This window comes from Leuresthes tenuis, unplaced genomic scaffold (genome assembly GCF_036924035.1).
Source record: "Leuresthes tenuis unplaced genomic scaffold, fLeuTen1.0.hap1 SCAF_18, whole genome shotgun sequence".
NCBI classification, from domain to species: Eukaryota; Metazoa; Chordata; class Actinopteri; order Atheriniformes; family Atherinopsidae; genus Leuresthes; species Leuresthes tenuis.
Window position 1 is genome coordinate 24,803,107 of NW_027325372.1, and position 10,575 is coordinate 24,813,681.

General features: G+C 44.0%; 1 protein-coding gene across 1 annotated transcript in view; it reads left to right on the forward strand.

Annotated features, from left to right (window-relative positions):
* Positions 1–10,575, forward strand: part of hivep3a (HIVEP zinc finger 3a) — a 40,296-nt gene that overhangs the window by 2,936 nt on the left and 26,785 nt on the right. The window lies entirely within an intron of this gene.

Here is a 10,575-nt window from a genome sequence, read left to right on the forward strand (position 1 = left end):
ACTATGAATACAGATCAGGCCGTTTGATTGTACAAAGCAGATGTTTTACTCTGTAAAGACAACAAATCTACACACTAACCTGCAAGTTCTCCTCAAAAGTGGGTGTTGGACATCACCTGACTGCCTGCTGTTCAGCGCGGTCAGCTACAGCGCTGGGAGCTCGTAAAAATGGCATTGAGTGCACGGGAGCGACCCACATGTGTTGTCTTTGCAGAGGGGTTTCAGGAGCTTCTCGTGTAACTGGAGCCACTGTATTGTTTGTACGGAGGAGCTGAGGGGAAAGCCACACAGCTGCCCGTGCTGCATGAAGCATGGGCAGCTCACTGATGAATTTAACACCCCCCTCTGGAGCTGTTGTTGCTGTGCCCACGGAGGATGTGAAAATGCTTGCCCAACTGCGATATCGTACTGTTCTACGAAAACAAAACTCAACTCCTGAACTGGAACAGAAGAGAAGATGCAAACTGCAACTTTCAAGGCAGCAACAAATTTGTACAGGAAAGGAAAACGAATCCGAGCAGATGTGATGGAGTTTCTCCATCTTTATACGAGCGGTGGTAGAGCCTCTTGCTATGTCACGTTAACTTGTTTTTAAAGAAAAATGGCAAGAGTTACTGCATTTTCTACTATCACAGATACTGCTGTAGCTCATTCAGAACAAAAGGCAGGTGTGTCGGCCTTTCTGTCATGTTTGAATAAAGCAGCGTGGAAATCATTGAGATCTATTCATTGACTGTTTTGTAAATCAGAAAAAGGTTACAGGGGTTAAAGGTGCACAGCAGCACTCGGACAACTCTCTTTAAAGTTGGAAGATGAATTCAGTGGCTCCGGGGGAACTTTCGAAGTTAAAGAAAACAGACGTTGCGACATCAGGGTTATCTTGATGGAGCTCGATGGCAAATCCTGATTAGAGTGCCGGTGCTCCAGATCAGGGCCCAGATGCAAGCACACAAAACCCATGCACGCACTCCTGCACACAAGCACATTGATCACTTCTGTTCCTTTTTTTTTCCATTCAGCAGTTTTTGTTCTGGTCATGATTCTGGAACCAAGACATCCAAATAAATCAAACTTGATTTTCTCTGTTTCAGCAATGACTGACTCAGTTCCATGTTCAGTAAAAGCGGACCTCTGCTTTACTTTTGCTTTCATCATCATTCACCTTTATTAGTTTTGGTCCAAACAGTGTTTTTTTTTTTTAAATACATAATTAGGTAAGCATCCGTTCATGACTACGTGGAAGTCAGGGTTTGGTTTCACGATGACTGAGATTTCTAAAAGAAGCACGTGGCTTCTTTAGATCTGGTGAAAAGAATGTAGATGTACACGTCTGTCTGTGTGGACGCAGCTTTGGTCATGAAACTGCGCACCGTTTTCTGCATCAGACCAAAGAGCAGAAGTTGGAAAGGCTGAAAGTGGAGCTGAGAACCGATGAACAAAGCGTCCTGCATCTCTGACCTCTTTAAATGAGCGTGTTCCTCATCTTTATGAAGGTGTAACACCAAGCTGCAGAAAGGTGAAACTTTGACATGTTTTTGGTTTTTTTCCATCTCAAGTTTGCATCCAGAATCCTCCTGAGATCCTGAGATCAGCTCCTACATTGCTGCTTTGCAGTTGCACACATACATGTTCTATAGTTCTGCCACTCGGGGGCAGTCTTAGAAATACGAGGAACAATCTGAGCTGTGGGCCTCGCTTGGTTGTGTTAGCACTGTTGTTGGTCCTCTGTCTTTGCTCTACTGTGGAAAAGAGTTGTTGAAAGTGTTGAGTTAATGGAAATAAACTGGGTTGTGCTGGTGCTTTTACTACTTGTGTCTTTTATTAATGTTACGCCCTTTCTGTAATAAAATCCTCCTTTGTAGGCCCCTCCTGGCTGAAGCTAACTTTCAGCATTCAACCTCTTCCTGGTGTCATCCCCAAGAGCTTTGCACACCCATCAGACATGAACATTTGCTGATAAATCTGACCGATGGTTTGTGCACATCAGCTTGGAAAGTGTGACGGACGTTTCACGTGGACCTTTTAATAGACAATGATGTGCAAATTAACTGCTGATAAAATATATTTCTTAGAAACAACCTGACAGTCCAGTCAGTGTTTATGGAATATCTTTTCCTTGTTTCTTCTCAACGTTTGTTCTTTACAACTATAATAATTGAGTTATTTATTGTTTGCTTGGCCATTTTTCATAGAAAAAAAGGAAATGTGTACAATTCATTCTTTAAAAGATCTCCTAGTAATCGGAAGTAGGTGGAATTATTCTGGTTTTATCTCAATAAGTCCTGACAATTGAAGTAGACATAATTAAGACCTGACAAGTGGAAATTTCTGAGCCAGAGCAATGTTGTTGACAACATATAACTCACCAAGTTCCTAATGTGTTTGCTGGCGTGTTGGGCACAGACAAAGCCATCATCACCTCATGCTGTCATTTCTGGGTCCCTGTTGTGTAGATTTCTGTGGACTATAATGATCTCACGAATAAGTTCGAAGCCCAAGTCATTTTTTCACTGTACTGCCAGAACGATAGATATGTTAGGAGTTTTCTCTTGTCCCCGGACATGAGCAGCGCAGCAGTGTGAGTGACGACCTCACCCAGCTGGTAACACGTGCACGGGAGGAACGGTAAACAGTCACACACTGTGTGTGTGTGTATGTGTGTGTGTGTTGAAGTCCCACGGTGTGCTGCTGCATTATGATATGGCACACTCTGTTTTCGCTCTGGCTCTGTCAAAGGTCTCTCTGTTAAGCCGAGGGCAGCAGAGCCGGGGAGGACAACATTGATATTCATGCAGCTCCTTCTTATGGAGTCACCAGCAGGCGCCTCATCCGTCACCTGTCAGTCATTACAGTGTCCTTGGGAGCAGGTGAAATGTGAGGGCACTTGTGCCTCGGTCCACATCGCTCTTCCAGCCGTCCACCAAAGGGAGAAAAATGCCAAGCAAACATCATCAGCTCAAACTGTGGTAATAGCTTTAGTTTCAGTTCTTCTCTGTCGAGCTGCTGCTTCTTCTTCTTCTTTGTCTTTTTTTGAGTGAATCTTAGAACTACCTGTGTCACTTTGATGTGCAGAAACCATGTCCACAGCATGAATGAGTTCATGGAAGAGCTGCGTCTGTCATTCCACTGCATTCACACTTCTGATTGGAACATTGACGTTAAAGCTTGCCTGCAGCTGCTAAACAAGTCAAACTCTCACTGGAATTTACTGTCTGTCTGTTACTGTCTTTGTCTGACACTAAGATCTGTTGTTTATTTGGCTAGTTTTTCAGATATTCATCCAAGGTTTGTTTTAGGTTGCTTGTGGTGCAGTGATGTGTTTGACAATCGGTGTACATTTATGTTCTTTACACCAGGTAGTGTGTAATTATGTTACCCTAACCCCTAACCCACATGGAGATTTCAGTAATCATTCTCCAGACTTCTTAAAAGTCTTTTTTAAGGTTTTTCTTTGGACACCTGCTGCTTTTTCACTCATTTTCAGTCCGATTCTTTTACCTGACCATTTTATAAAAGATTTATTTATTTTTCTTTTGTTTTTGAAGCCAATTAACATTGACCCATGACTCATCCGTCTTACAATAGGCACCTAACTAAAGGGATGATCCAGAGTTGTCTACACATAACAGACAACTTGGCAAACAACCAATTTTAAAATGTATCTTCAAGCTATTTTTAACCTGCAACCTGTCAAAGATGTTTTTGCACCAACAGGGTTCTCAAAGAGCCATTAGCTGAGAACTTGGTGTAGCTTAGCGTGGTGTGCAGTGTGGAGGACAAAAGAAGAGGTGCCTGGCCTACAAAGCTATCTACAGCAGATGAACGGTATCTGACAGGGATGTCCCGAAGAAAGAGGAAAAAAAATCCAGCACAGACTGACAGACGCATCGGAACCTGAATTGATCCATCGACTGTTCACTGAAGCCTCATCAGACATGGTCTCCATGGAAGGGTGGCTGTCAAGAAGACATTCCTAGGGAAGAGAAACAGGGAGAAAAGGCTGAGTTATGCCAAATGACTCAAGAAGTGGACTGAAAATCAGTGGCAACAGGTCTAATGGAGGGATGAATCCTCCCCAGAGCCCGGACCTCAACATTATTGAAGCAGTGTGGGATCATCTGACAGAGAACGGAACAAAAGGCAGCCCACATCCAAAGAAGAGCTTTGGGATGTCCTTCAAGAAGCCTGCAGAACTATTCCTGAAGATATGACAGAAAGCTTGTCAAAGAGGGTTCAGGCTGTGTTGGAGAATAAAGGAGCTCGTACCAAACATTGACTTTGAAGCTCATTAGAATTGTACAAACTCTTTTTTTGCCCTTTATAAATTGTTTCCATTTCTGTTTGCACACATTTAATGTATCCTTGCACCTACTGCCATATAAAGAAATGCGATGTGGCTACACTTTACACAGCATTGTGGATGCCGTGTAAGTGCACAGTGATGTTTCAGAAAATGCACGCCGCCTTTTCTCCAGGGGGGGGGTGGGGGCAACCTCAGGACAGGATGGCCAATTAATTTTGCTCAACTGTTACAGTTTCCATTGGAAGTGGGCAGTGGCCGCTCGCTGTTCCCTACAGTGGCTGCAGTCTGTAATGCTGAACTTGCATCGTACTTATTGGAACAAATCTCCACCCAATGCAATATATCATCAAACCCCACCTCCAATCTGTAAAACCCTGCTTTAAACTCAGTGGTAATAAATCACAAGACCTTGTGTTTATAATTTTAGATGTGCCACGAAACCAGCTCTCACGTGTCGAAGCATTTAGTGGGAACGCACCTGCATTTGTAGATGATGGCGAGCATGTTCCAGCGAGTCAAGCTGGGGGGGTCCCTCGGGTGTCCCTGGTCATCTATCAGGAGGACTTCCCTCAGCCACAGAGACACGAGCTCACATGTCAGATCTGCCACGAGCGAACAGCTTTCCTCCCCGCTGGCAACCGGCCCAAAACGGCGGGAGCGGAAATTGACTCTCATCCTTGTTCATGAAAGGATACACTCACTTGCATGGATGTGTGTGTGTGTGTATGTTTATGTGTGTGTGTGTTCACATCCTTGCCTACGCATTTTTTTTGCCACTGTGCACATAAAAATGTGATGGAGAAAAGCTTGCACGTGTGCTTTGTGAACGCCGTCTGCTCAGGTATAAGTGCTATGTTTACATGGTGTGTTTGTGTGTGTGTGTGTGTGTGGAGATGCATGGGAATCAGAGCATGTGTGCTCTCCCTGTGAGTCGTCGGGCCCTTGGCCGAGCTGCTGAAAGGGGTTGGATGCCGTCAGTGACCCTGGAGGTGAGCGTATGGACTCAGCTTGGGTTGCCCTGCGAGGTGGAAGGACCTCTGGTTCCTGCGACCCCCCCACAGGGAGAGCAGCCTGTCACGCAGAAGGCCTGTCAGCTGCACGTCTCATTCACAAATCACCTACAAAGGTGACCACAAAATGTCCCCACATTCATGCCCGACGACTGGCACGCTCTTTGGACCACTGGGCTTTTCATTTTTATAAATCTCAATGCTTTCATTGAGGCTATCCTTTACAACTCAGTTTGACATTTCTTTATGGCACACATGCTAAAAACAGTTGTAGGTGTGTGAAGGCCAGAGTATCGTACACTCTGAGGTACTTTGCTTTCACTTAAAGTCAAGTCAGATTGTGATGACTTCTTTAATTGGGAAATTCTGCCTTTTTTTCACATCATATCCTGTCTGTGCCATTCTGCGATCACACTCTGAGCTCCGTTACCTGGGTGGAACTCTTTTTGGGGTCGGTCGAATAGCTTTGTGCTTCAGTGCAAACGTAAATTTGGATACACATTTGCACTTCGTCGAAGAGTCTCATACAGAATGAGAACCGGAGAGCGCACACTGGAGTTGAGTTGCCTCATGGACAGCGGTGATGAAACATGCTCTCTGTAGCACTTTTCTTCCAAGAAGGGATCAGGTGAGTTAGTCAAATTAGAACCCCCGGAACTGGTTAGAACCTCTGACTCGTCACCATTGAACTTAAGGACATTCTTGGCTATCAAAGACTATTTAGTCAGAGTGACTGAAAAGGCTCCATTTGAGAGATATGAGCACTAAACCCAGGACTATACAAAATACAGGAGGATGTCGTGATCAACAGTATTGCTCAATGAATTGAATCAGTTATGTCATTTTAATCCTAAAAAAACCCCCAAAAAAACAAACCAAGCTGTCTCCTCTGTCTGCACTCAGCTTGTAGGTGTATGAGGAGCTCTCAGAGCAGACTGGAAGATGTGGAAAACATGGTCCTCAGTCATAACTGATGGGGCCTGCACAGAGGTGACTTTCTCCAGCACTTTAGATGAACAAAAGATGGTTTGGAGATTGGTTTGTGGTAAAAGCCCATAAACCTGGGCTTCATCGTCGGTCCATCCTCCTGTGACAATGAGGCTAAAGTTAAGAGCAGGTTCTGCTGTTCAGTGACAAATGGGAACCGGACTGAAAAAAATCTGACACCAAAAGCTCTTTTACTGGGACACAAACGTTTTACAAACCACCGGCAGAGAATTCTTAACTCATGAATCCTGAACAGCAGACTACAGAAGGTATGCACCTACGCCCCACATTCAACATGGCTGCCGCCCGCCAGCCATTTGATTGGGAGTATTCCAATAAATATCATCTTGATGACATCTGTTTCTCATTTTTATTTGTACCACGTTTCTATTCAGGAAGCAAAGCCTGAAAGTCCAAAAGTCTGGTCGGACTTTAAAGAGGGATTTGTCAGTGAAATTAAAGAGACAGATGGACATTCTGTTTGGTGAAAACAAACCTTTACATTGAGAACTGTTAATATGGATGAAATGGCAGCTGTTGTTATATGCAAGCACAGTTTCCGTGTTTTTTCAGGTCACACCTTTTCCCTCTTTATCTGCTTTTCATGGGTAAAACATGTGACTTGTAAACCTGAGGAGCAGGACTGAAAATGAAATGTCCCTTTCTGAACAAGTTCCCCCTGCAGAATAGGCCTTTTATTGTTCTCGTCTCACCCAGCTAACATCTAACCCTCATCCAACATGCAGGCCAAAAGAATCGTCATTTCTCGTCTTTTTCAGTCAGAAGTCCATTTAGCGCCCTTCTCTTTTCCTTTTTTAGATTTTTTGTGAACCGAAAACCTAACTTCTCCCTTCCTTCCGGGTCTGTTGGTATAACTGATCAGCACAACAGCTCTTTCACCATTTTAGACACTTTTTCTACGTTTTTCCACCCGGTCAAACAGCCGGCTGTCTTTTAGCTTTTGGCAAAAAGTGGGTGTGACCCGCGTAGAGTCACATGTCTGATGACATCATTCCCTCTATCAGGAGGATAAGCGTCACATTAGAAAAAGGTGCTGCTGGATTGAAAGTGTTTTCCCACTCTTCCCTTCCTGCTTGCTCTTGTTGACATTGCTGTCCTCAGCAAAGGTTGTGTGTGTTTTTTTCTTGTCTTTCCCCAGCACAGAGAGGGCAGTAGTAGTAGACTGCAGGCTTTTGTATTATGTAAGAGCAGTTGTCAGTTTGTCTGGGTTTGTCCCTCTGTAGGTCTTTTGTCTGTGATCTTCCTGTGATACAGACTGCAGTGCTGGGGATGGCCTGGTTTCTCACAGAGCTACTGCTGACTCAGCTCCATCACTACAGGTACACAGTATCACAGGCAGCCATGTCCCAATTATTGCTTTGCATCTTAAGTGTGTGTCAAAATATCGCCGCTGCATCCAGTAGCAGCAGCCTCTCCCTGTGTGTGTGTGTGAGATATGGATTCCTGAACAGGCGGGCTCGCTGGCAGACAGCCTCATCTCTGTCTGTTGATTCTCTGTTGGTGAAATAAGAGAACATATGGCCGTTCTCTCTCTGCATTACATCATCTTGAGATCCAAGCAGATTGGTTAGCATGTCGAGCCCAGTGCAAGGAATAAAAAACATCTTATTGTATTTGGGTGAGTCTGATCCGGGCTGTGCTTCCGCTGCCCTCTGAAATGAACTGCTTCTTAATGAGGTGGATGCTCAAAAGGTCGGCAACTCGTCTTTCTTCGACAGAAAGGAAAAAAGAAAAAAAAGCAGGTTGTGCTTTTTGTAGTCTGCATCCTCCTTAAGCCAGCACACATCCCAGCCAGATGCATCAAGCACAACTGTGTTAGTATTGATCCATGTGAGTTACATCACATCATGCAGAGTTACTGCCTGCTGCACACAGTCAGCCTTTGCATTGGTTTTTTTATCAGCTATTCACTAGTTTCCATTAGCCTCTTTAGCTTTTTCTGCCTGATTCTTTTAACACACTGATGAACTCACTCGGTAGAATGTGTTCTTTTCAAGTTGTAGACATTCAGTTTTCCACAAATATGAAGCGCCATTTTTTTAAGTGTAATGTTAATTTATAAAAAAAATAGATGGAAAACGAAATACCCTGTTTGAATACATTATGTGAACTCTTGTGTGACCTTCTGATACATCCACAGCATGACTGCACTCCAATTCATTTCACTTTGCAGTGAAATGAATTGAACTCACAGCTCCACCCCTCCATAAGCAGCCTGATTTTATTATAATCTCTTACAGTGGTCTCAAGCAATACTTCTCCAGGCTTTCTGAAGGACTTTAGGACATTTTTTCTTTGGACAGTTGATGCTTTTTCACTTGTTTTTAGTCCAGTAATTTTGCCTGACCATTTTCAGAGGAATGTGTTTTTTGTTTAAGTCCCTTAACGCCGACCTATGAATCATTCACCCAACCCAAGTGATGGAGCTGTGTGGTGTCCACACATGAAGCCCGTCTTACACTGGTTGAAAACATCTGGCCCCCTGAGTGTAGTGTGAAAGTGATGAGTCAGCATCCAGTCCCGTGTTTAAGTTTAAATTGGCTCCAGCTTGACACAGTAAAAGTAAAAAATGCGAATAAGATAATAACAGCTATATTTGGACTTCAGCTGTTTGAAATACACTCTTTGAGAGAAGAGAAAGAAAATCATTATTAACAACATCATAATTGTAAATGTCCTTAAAAGATACCCATATACAGTGCACTGTCATTTTTATTGCTGCTCTGCCTGGACCTTCTCGGGAAAAAGAAAAGAAAAACTTCTCCCAGACAGTCGGTGTGTCTCTAAATGTGTACAAGTGGAACAAGTTCAACCATTGTTGGATCCCTCTAAGAGCCAAGAAGTCATAAAAGAACCAAAGTGAACCATTAAGCAGATAAAAGCCTCGATCATTAAGCCTATTTCTTTCTTCCAAACAAGACATTCTGCAAAATATAAAGCAGCCACAGTCACTGTCTGTTTCAGCCCATCTCTGCGCCCCGACCTGCTGCCGGCACAGAGAGGAGAGCCCTCTGCGGCCTGCGTTCGATTCCATTCAACGAGACGAAACAGCAGACCAGGAGCCATGAAATAAGAAAAAAATTAAGTGAATAAATGCACCAAATATTTGGTACTATGATGTCAACATGTAATGTCAGCAAACACCTGAAGCAAAGAATTCTTTCTGTCCTTTGATTTCTTTCTTCGTTCAGCGCGTTGTATGAATCATTACCGTCTTCCTGTTCAGACAGCCTGATGAGACTGCAGGTGTAATCTGTCATCAGCGTGTGAATGAGTGAACGTTCGCAGTGTCACCGTTTCAGTCAAACAGATCCCACAAACCACAAAGACTGACAGGAACAGTCCAACTTAGATGTGGAGACAAATATAGTGAGCTGCTGGTCACTTTTCCTAACCAGTAATTCCTCTAAACTTCTCGGCTGTTTTTGCTCTGCTCGCACAGTGCCGTCCATTCTTAGCGCCTCTTTCCTTGTTCCTGATTCGGTTTGCGGCTGCTCTAAATATCTAATTTCCCCACTTTTTTGTAAATGAACTCATTGTCTGTGAGTCAATTATATCTATAAAAACATTGTCACTGCTTGGAAGTCATTCAGGCGATGTATGGATAGCTTTTTTCTCTGCTTACTTATAATTTGGGACCACAAAGTATTGACTTTTATGAGCCTGTGCTGCTGACCAAGGAACTGCAGCAGCTTCAGCCAGTGTCTGGCACAGGATCCAGCAGCCTGTGAGCAGGGTTTTTCCTGGCTCAGGGTGAGGCTTCGGCGGTGGACCACCCCTGCAGATCAGTGTGCAGAGCATTACTGAAGCTGTTAAGGGAATGCTTTACACTTCGGTGGTCCGTGCTGCACATCTGTCGGTGCACATCAGCTTCTGGTGCATTTTAACAAGCAAGAAAGTATTTGTCAGAGAAATAAAGTGAATGACAAACTGTTGAGCGAAGTGTGAGTCTGTGTCAGTGGTTCGATCCCCAGTGGGTCCACGTCTATGGACACCCTGTATATAGAGCACACAGTATACGCTGCTTTGTCTAAATATGGCCGAGAAAAGTAACAAATGACTTCCTCACAGGCAGCCAGACTGAAATGGATGAAAGAGTTAGAAAACATGAACTCCATCAGCGGCCAACAGAGCGGCTGAGCAGCTCCGCTCAGGTGAGCGGTGGAGATGGTTTTTGTTTTAACACAAACAGTGAGGCTCCATATGAACCCCCGCAGTAGAGTGCTTTTAATTTACTCAAAGCAAACTGCGTCC